Source organism: Gossypium hirsutum, chromosome A08 (assembly GCF_007990345.1).
Source record: "Gossypium hirsutum isolate 1008001.06 chromosome A08, Gossypium_hirsutum_v2.1, whole genome shotgun sequence".
NCBI classification, from domain to species: domain Eukaryota; kingdom Viridiplantae; phylum Streptophyta; class Magnoliopsida; order Malvales; family Malvaceae; genus Gossypium; species Gossypium hirsutum.
Window position 1 is genome coordinate 86985966 of NC_053431.1, and position 9737 is coordinate 86995702.

General features: G+C 40.8%; 1 pseudogene; it reads left to right on the forward strand.

Moving 5' to 3' along the window:
• Positions 1 to 651: 651 nt before the first annotated feature.
• On the forward strand, positions 652 to 3496 carry LOC107947113 (probable methyltransferase PMT17; annotated as a pseudogene).
• Positions 3497 to 9737: the final 6241 nt, after the last annotated feature.

Consider the following 9737-nt stretch of genomic DNA (forward strand, 5'->3'; position numbering starts at 1 on the left):
TGTGAGAACAATTGTCTAGTTTAAACCACAACGTGAGAACAATTGTCAAGTTTAAATTTCAACATGGAAATCATTACCAACTTGAGGCTCCAAAAGAATGAAAAAACCTTATCACATAAGAAAGATTATTTCAAGGGTAAACTATCGGAGAGATTAGCCAACTATAGTTTTTTTTTTCTTCATCCAACTATGAAAAGTTAAAAATTGGTCATCTAACTATTTAAATTTATCTTTTTTTTGTCACCATTTGGCTAATGTAAAATTGAAAACAACAAAAAATCTAAGATGGATGACTAAAAAGAACAAATTTAAACAGATGAATGATTATTTTATAACCTTTTATAATTAGGTGATAGAAAAATTACTAATCATTTTTATAATTTTTATAATTTTTCATTCGAGTAAGTATTAATGTAGTTAAACCTATTTTAAATATGAATGTTTGAAGTTGGAACTAAAAAGCGGGAGAAAATGGGAAGGTGTAGAAGCAATGGATATGGATGGGAGAGAAAAGAGGCTGTTCACTCTCCTGTGAATTCTCAACATCTTCCCATTTCCCTTTTTCTGTCCTTTCTTTAGACCAAATCCACCCTCTCTTACCTCAATTCTCTCCTTCGTGTCCTTAAATTCAATCCCATTTTTGGTTTCAAACATCCCTCAAAACCAGGTTTTTGAGAAAAGAAAACAAAGCCCATCAGCATTATTATAACGTAAAAACATGTTTGTCAGTGTCAGGATCATTTGTTCTTAATTACCTCGTTGTCTCCGAAGGAAAGTTTATGATAAAATAACTTGAGAGAATGTCTGTGCAGATAATATATGTTTGTTTTTTACTTGGTGCTCCTATGTTTTGATTCTAAACGTTCACCTTATCTTCTTTCGTATATCATTAGCCTGTGATGAGATAAACTGGATATATTAACGTGATGGCCAGAGAGTACAGTGGATTGCAAATGCATCATCAGCTGGAAACAAAGAGGAAGCGTCTCACGTGGATTCTTGGGGTGAGTGCTCTCTGCATATTATTTTATGTGTTGGGAGCTTGGCAGACTACTCCTAGCAGTCAATACGATGTATACACAAGAGTTGGTTGCGATAATAATAGCGCTACCTCAGACAGCAATGACAGTATTCAATCATTAGCAAACTTGGACTTTGCAAGCCATCACCAGGTGGCTCTCGACAGTTCAAAAACAATCAGTCAGTTCCCACCATGTGATATGGCATACAGTGAGTACACTCCTTGCCAAGATAAAGTGAGAGGAAGAAAATTCGATCGCGACATGATGAAATATCGAGAACGGCATTGTCCCACCAAGCAAGAAATGCTCCTCTGCCTTATACCAGCTCCGCCCAAGTATAAGACCCCTTTCAAATGGCCTCAGTCTCGTGATTACGCATGGTACGACAACATCCCTCACAAAGAACTCAGCATCGAGAAGGCAGTCCAGAACTGGATTCAAGTAGAGGGTGATCGTTTCAGATTCCCTGGGGGAGGCACCATGTTCCCTCGGGGAGCCGATGCATATATTGATGACATTGGCGAGCTCATTCCCCTCACTGATGGAAACATCAGGACAGCTGTTGATACTGGATGTGGGGTAAGTAAATGAAATGAACATCCGCTTGCATTATATTTGCTTGCTTTTCCTGTCTTTTATCTAACCGCGAATTCTGTTTGGGCTCCCTATCTAGTTTTGGTCTATGTTATTGTTAATAACTGATACTTGAAGCGCGTACTATTTATCTTGCCTTTGCTGATCCGTTTATTATTTTCTCTGGTGGCAGGTTGCCAGTTTCGGTGCTTACCTGTTGAAGAGGAATATCTTGACAATGTCTTTTGCTCCAAGAGATACACACGAAGCACAGGTCCAGTTTGCACTGGAACGCGGAGTTCCTGCAATGATCGGAATCATAGGTTCCATGAGGCTTCCTTACCCAGCAAGGGCTTTTGACTTGGCTCATTGTTCTCGTTGTTTGATCCCTTGGCAGAATAATGGTAAGGCATCTCTATCTCATTGTTCTATGGGTTCAAACTTCTATATTAGCTAATGGTTGCCTTTAATTGGGGATAGGGGGTTTGTATCTCATGGAAGTGGACCGCATTCTAAGAGCTGGGGTTACTGGATTCTCTCTGGTCCTCCTATCAACTGGAAGAAATATTGGAGAGGGTGGGAAAGAACAAAGGAGGACTTAAAACAAGAGCAAGATGCTATCGAAAACGTTGCTAGACGCCTATGCTGGAAGAAAGTGACTGAAAACAACGATCTAGCAATTTGGCAAAAGCCCATCAACCACGTTGGGTGTGTTAAAGAGGTCATGTGCAAATCAGAGGATCCAGATACAGCTTGGTACTCTCTTTATCGTCTTTCATACAATTAATTTCCTCCTTTGATACCCATGAATATAAAGCCCTTTTTGGGTCTCATTTTCCTTGTCATTTCTCATTTGTGCTAAAAAGGTACAGAAGTTTGGAAGCTTGCATAACCCCAGTTCCACAAGTAGTGAGGTCAGATGAAGTTGCTGGCGGTGAACTATTAAAATGGCCGGAGCGTGCATTCGCTGTTCCTCCTAGACTTAGCCGTGGCTCGGTACCAGGCCTCGGTGTTGATAGATTTATAGAGGATAACGAACAGTGGAAGGATAAGATAGCACATTACAATCGAATTATTGCTCCCTTACGCTCAGGCCGATATCGGAATATTATGGACATGAATGCTTATCTGGGGGGATTCGCAGCAGCTGTGGCAAAGTATCCAGTGTGGGTCATGAATGTGATCCCCGCACATATAGACTATGACACTTTGGGAGTTATTTATGAACGAGGTCTAATTGGTACGTACCAGGATTGGTGCGAGGCATTCTCGACATATCCAAGAACCTACGACCTCATCCATGCTAGTGGCTTGTTTACTTTATATCAGCACAGGTAAACCTTCTATTTCTTGTCGGAAGATGAGATTCTCAATGTTTGATGTAATTTGTTTAAACTCGTGTATATATGTTGGTTGAAGGTGTGACATCACTTACATCTTGTTGGAGATGGACCGGATTCTGAGGCCGGAAGGGTCAGTTATATTTAGGGACACAGTGGAGCTGTTAGTGAAGATAAAGAGTATAACTGATGGAATGAGATGGAAGAGTCATATCGTGGACCATGAAAGTGGACCCTTCAATCCTGAGAAAATTCTTGTTGCTGTCAAAACTTACTGGACTGGTGAAGCAACAAAAAAGAAACCCAAGTAGAGATTTATATATAGTGTATCCCTCTTCCCCTCTCTTTGCACTTTCTGTCTCATTTTTCATCTCGGGAAAATATAGTCTGAGAAACTGAGATTTCACATAACTGTTCCTTTTCTAAGAGTAAAAGTGTAGGTTTAATTATAAATTTTTGTGTATTTTATGGATGCAATGTAAATGTAAGCTGTTTTCTTCAAACTTCTCTCTAACTGTCATTGCTTTAATAACGATAAGACCACGATTGCTATTTTTTGGATCTTCAGGTCTACGTATCCTTCCAATTTGCATGCTGAAACTGTGGGTGTTTTGTTGAAAGATGTCTTTCCTTTCTTCGTTTCTTTTTCTGTAAAAAACCCTAAAATTGTCTTCTTAAGGGACTGATGATTGGGCATGCCACGTTGGAAAATGTTTTACAAGTATTTCTTTCATTTTCCACATAATTAATAGATTTGGCAACAGTAAAGCAAATACGGGGGTACAAACTCTAATGGCAAGAAACTGCCGTTGAGTCGTCTAACGCTTCCGGTCTTTATGTTCTGCTTTGACCCCTTCACGTTCTCCATCGAACCAACCTCGACGTTCGGCCCCAGAACCAAGTTGGCGAAATCGATCATGTCCTCCGCCGACCCCACACACCGCTTGGTCTCGCCGGGCTCCGCACTCACTCGCACTCTTTCAAAGCGTCCAGTGTGTAGTTATCCCCCGCGTGGAATATCCGCTTCAATTCACCAATCTTGGAGGAAGAAAATGGTAATTTAGAAGAAATAATCAGGGGCAAAATTGATTTTTACGGGCATTTTATCTCTAATCTCCAGCATTGGCATCACGGTTCCCCGCTTCAACAACTTCTCCCGGAAGAATTTGCCCGGCTCCACCCATTTATTCACGACACTATTAGAAATCAAACCCACTCCAAGCATAATCTAGAAGCATGAGACGTGGAGCAATTTTGTGCCATGCAAAGTGCTGAAATTTTAGCCATACAAAGTGCTCCATTATTGAGATGTTTTGTGGCTGGAAATTAAGTGGATTAATAGCCACATTTGTTGTCACTTTATCAGCCTATAAATAGAGGCTTGAACTTGTGTTGTAATGAAGAAAAATGAGAAGAAAAAAGAAATAAGAGAAGCAACGTGAGTGAGAGTGAGAAGGTTAGCAAACCTTGAGTGAGTTAAAATCTAGCAGCAGCTAGACTATCTAGTCATTAAGAAAATATTTGTAATCTTCGTATTGTAATATATTAAGTGTGTAATAAAAAGTAAATTTTCGGCCCATCACGTTTCCAACAAGTGGCATCAGAGCTACGGTTCGGAGCTTGGTTCGGAGTTCGGTTCGTGTCCGGTTCGTGTCCAGTTCGGAGTACCTTTGGTGTTCATCTAACAAGTCGATATGGGCGACGTAATTCAGCTACAAGTTCCACAATTGACGAAGACAAATTATGGAAATTGGAGCATTCGAATGAAGGCTTTGCTCGGTTCGCAAGATTGTTGGGAGATCGTTGAAAAAGGATACATCGAGCCCGGAGATGCCGCTACAGAAGCAGCTTTATCAAATGACGCTAAGAAGGCGTTACGAGAAGCACGAAAGAAGGATCAAAAGGCCTTGAATAGTATCTTTCAAGGTATGGATGAATCAACCTTCGAGAAAATATCAGATGTGAAGAACGCGAAGAATGCATGGGAGATTTTGCAAAAATCATTTCAAGGTGTAGAAAAAGCTAAAAAGGTACGCCTTCAGTCACTTAGAGCTGAATTTGAAATGTTAAAAATGAAGAGCTCCGAGAATATCGATGACTATGCCAATCGTGTAAAATCGGTGGTAAATGAAATGAAACGAAATGGAGAAACTCTTGACGAGGTAAGAGTGATGGAGAAAATTCTACGGTCACTCACACGCAAATTCGAGTACGTAGTCGTTGCCATCGAAGAATCAAAAGATTTGTCAAAGATGTCGCTCGAAGAACTTGTGGGTTCTCTGCAAGCCCATGAGCAAAAGATGAAGCTAAATGAAGATAGTGAAAATCTTGATCAAGCCTTGCATAGCAAGTTGTCCGTCGACGACGGAGAAACAAGTAATAACTTTAACCAAGGAAGAGGAAATCGCAGAGGATACCGTGGAGGCTACCGTGGTGGAAACAGAGGAGGAAGAGGATCACGAGGACGTGGAAATCAATCATATGGGAGATATCAAGAAAATAAAGATTATCAAACATCCAACCGTGGACGTGGATCTAGAGGTCGTGGCCGAGGCAGATTTCAAGAAAATAAATCTCAGGTACAATGCTACAACTGTAACAAGTATGGACATTTCAGTTACGAGTGCAGATCAACACACAAAGTGGATGAAAGAAACCATGTAGCAGTCGCAGTAGAAGGCAACGAAAAAGTGGAATCAAATGTCTTTCTCACTTACGGAGAAAATGAAGATCGCAAGAGAAGTGTGTGGTATCTCGACAACGGTGCAAGCAACCACATGTGTGGAAGAAAGGAGCTGTTCACAGAATTAGATGAAACAGTTCATTGACAAATAACTTTTGGAGACAACTCACATGCAGAAATCAAAGGAAAGGGCAAGGTTGTTATAACACAAAGGAATGGAGAGAAGAAGTACATCTCAGACGTTTACTACGTACCAGCTTTGAAGAGCAACCTGATCAGTCTTGGTCAACTCCTAGAAAAAGGATATGAAGTTCATATGAAAGACCGCTCACTCGCCATCAGGAACAAAAGTGGAGAATTAGTTGTTCGAGTTGATATGACGCGAAATCGTCTTTTCACCCTCGACATCGAGTCTGGAGAAGTAAAATGCATGAAGACGGATCTGAAGAATGAATCATGGTTGTGGCACTTAAGGTACGGACATCTCGGATTTTCTGGATTGAAGCTGTTGTCGAAGACAAATATGGTGAATGGATTACCAAGTATTAATCATCCAGATCAACTGTGTGAAGCCTGTGTCAAAGGAAAGCAGCATAGGCAGAAATTTGAAGTAGGAAAATCTCGAAGAGCTAGAAGACCATTGGAAATTGTACACACCGACATATCTGGTCCGTACGACATTGAATCACTCGGTGGAAACAGGTACTACCTAACTTTTATTGATGATTATAGCAGAAAATGTTGGGTTTATTTTCTCAAAGCAAAATCGGAAGCCCTAGAAAAATTCAAGGAGTTCAAAGCAATGGTGGAAAAACAGAGTGGTCGATATTTGAAGATACTCAGATCCGATAGAGGAGGCGAGTATACTGCAAAGCTTTATGAAAGTTTCTGCAAGGATCATGGAATCATTCATCAGTTAACAGCCAGACGCACTCCACAACAAAACGGAGTTGCAGAAAGGAAGAATCGGACAATTCTGGATATGGCAAGAAGCATGATAAAAGGTAAACACCTTCCGAGAACTTTCTGGGCTGAAGCCGTTGAATGCGCAGTTTATCTGTTGAATCAATGTCCAACAAAAAGTGTAAGACACAAGACACCAGAAGAAGCATGGAGCGATCACAAGCCAAGAGTTGGACACCTCAAAATTTTTGGATGCATTGCATATGCACACGTTCCTGAGCAACAGAGGAAAAAGCTTGACGATAGAGGAGAGAAGTGTATCTTTATAGGCTATGACAAAAGAAGTAAGGCCTACAGACTTTATAATCCTCTTACTAAGAAATTGATTATCTCAAGAGATGTCGAGTTCGATGAAGCGAATTACTGGAGATGGAGTGAAGAAGAAAAGAAAGTGGAAGGATTATTTTTTAACGAAGACGACAATGATGTCATCAACCAAGAAGAACAAGGCGATGATCAAAGTCCTGGTACAACAGCCCCTTCGTCACCAACCAGCAGCAGCGGAAGCAGCAGCTCAGATGAAGCACCCACAAGAACACGGAGTCTCAACGACATCTACAATTCTACGGAACCTGTAGAGACGCAGTTCGATTATTCACTATTCTGTCTAATGACAGAATGTGATCCAGTGACATACGAAGAAGCAATTGAAGACAATAAATGGAAGAAGGCCATGGACGAGGAGATTGCTGCAATAAGAAGGAATGACACGTGGGAGCTAACAAGTCTGCCAGAAGGACATAGCCCGATTGGTGTCAAGTGGGTGTACAAGACGAAGACCAACAAAGAAGGAAAAGTAGAGAAATACAAGGCAAGACTAGTCGCCAAAGGCTACAAGCAAAGACAAGGAGTGGATTATGATGAAATATTTGCTCCAGTCGCAAGAATAGACACAATTAGGCTTCTCATAGCGGTCGCAGCACAATACAAATGGAAAATCTATCAGATGGACGTCAAGTCTGCATTCCTGAATGGCTACTTGGAGGAGGAAGTCTACATAGAACAACCACCTGGATATAGCATACAAGGAAAGGAGGACAAAGTCTACCGATTGAAGAAAGCTTTGTATGGATTGAAGCAAGCCCCAAGAGCATGGAACACAAGGATCGACGAGTACTTCCGAAGAAATGGATTCATCAAAAGCCCGCAAGAGCACACCCTGTACACAAAGAAGAATGGATATGGAGATATCATGATCGTATGCCTATATGTGGATGACATGATCTTCACCGGAAACAATCCAGGTATGTCTGATGATTTCAAGAAAGCTATGACTAAAGAATTTGAAATGACAGATATCGGTGAGATGTCATACTTTCTTGGAGTCGAGGTGAAACAAATGCAAGATGGAATTTTTGTCTCTCAAAAGAAGTATGCGGAGCAGATTTTGAACAAGTTCAAAATGAAGGATTGCAAGTCAGTAGTTACGCCAGCTGATCCAGGGATGAAGCTAAGTGTTGATTCGACAAGGGAGTCGATAAATCCGACGTTGTTTAAAAGTCTCGTTGGAAGTTTAAGGTATTTGACAATCACACGACCAGATATTACATATGCAGTAGGATTGGTGAGCAGATTCATGGAGAAGCTGAAGCAAGACCACTTAATTGCCGCAAAAAGAATTTTGAGATATATCAAAGGTACGATGAACCATGGTTTATTCTATACCCACTCACAAGATTCAAAATTAGTTGGCTACTCAGATAGCGATTATGGGGGAGACTTGGATGATCGGAAAAGCACTTCCGGATATGCATTCCACATCAGTTCCGCAGTTTTTTCATGGTCGTCAAAGAAGCAACAAACAATTGCTCTCTCAACATGTGAAGCAGAGTATATGGCCGCAGCAACTTGTACATGCCAAGCAATGTGGTTGAAGAATATTTTGGGAGAAATAGGTGTTTCAAATGAAGGTCCAATTACCATCTACGTTGACAACAAATCCGCTATATCACTTGCCAAGAATCCGGTGTCGCACAGCCGAAGCAAGCACATCGATACGAAGTATCATTTTATCCGAGAGCAAGTGAAAAACAAAAACGTGGAGTTGGTCCATTGCAGGACAGAAGATCAACTGGCAGATATTTTCACAAAGCCGTTGAAAGTGGAGACATTCAACAAATTCAAAGAGAAGCTCGGTATGAAAGTTGGGTTTGAGGGGGAGTGTTAGAAATCAAACCCACTCCAAGCATAATCTAGAAGCATGAGACGTGGAGCAATTTTGTGCCATGCAAAGTGCTGAAATTTTAGCCATACAAAGTGCTCCATTATTGAGATGTTTTGTGGCTGGAAATTAAGTGGATTAATAGCCACATTTGTTGTCACTTTATCAGCCTATAAATAGAGGCTTGAACTTGTGTTGTAATGAAGAAAAATGAGAAGAAAAAAGAAATAAGAGAAGCAACGTGAGTGAGAGTGAGAAGGTTAGCAAACCTTGAGTGAGTTAAAATCTAGCAGCAGCTAGACTATCTAGTCATTAAGAAAATATTTGTAATCTTCGTATTGTAATATATTAAGTGTGTAATAAAAAGTAAATTTTCGGCCCATCACGTTTCCAACAGACACTGCCACTGGCCTTAACTTGAGCAGTTTCAGAGGAACTGCCATAGTTGTATCTACCGAAAACGATGTCCTTTTTTGAATAATCCTTAAAAGTGTTGTTTCTTCCATAGATTTTGAACGCAATGGGTTGACCCACTGCTCCTTCATTGAAAGATTGGCCGTAGTTTGAAAAATCGACTTTTTCTCCATTGGAATTTTTAGTGTAAGATTGGAAAGAATTGTCACCCACATTGGATTGATCGCGATAGCTTGCGAAACTGTTGACCGCCGCTTTGTTGCCGTCTCCGTAACTCTTGAACGTATTTTGTGGAGCATTAGAGTCGAATCAGTACGGAGTGAAACTGTCATTCACACCATTGGCTGGTTCTTCGTAACTGGAAAAACTTGACCCTTCGACATAGGCTGCTTTTCTGTAACTATTTAAGTCGTTAGGAATGTCGTTACCGTTTTTTCCGTAATTCGAGAATGACTGCCCGTTCCCGGCGTTGGCATTTCGGTGTACTGCGTGAACGTGGATAATGGAAGAAATATGTGGAAAACATTTTCCATTGTGGAATGCCCAGTCATGAAGAAAATAGCTGTGACCATTTTAGACAA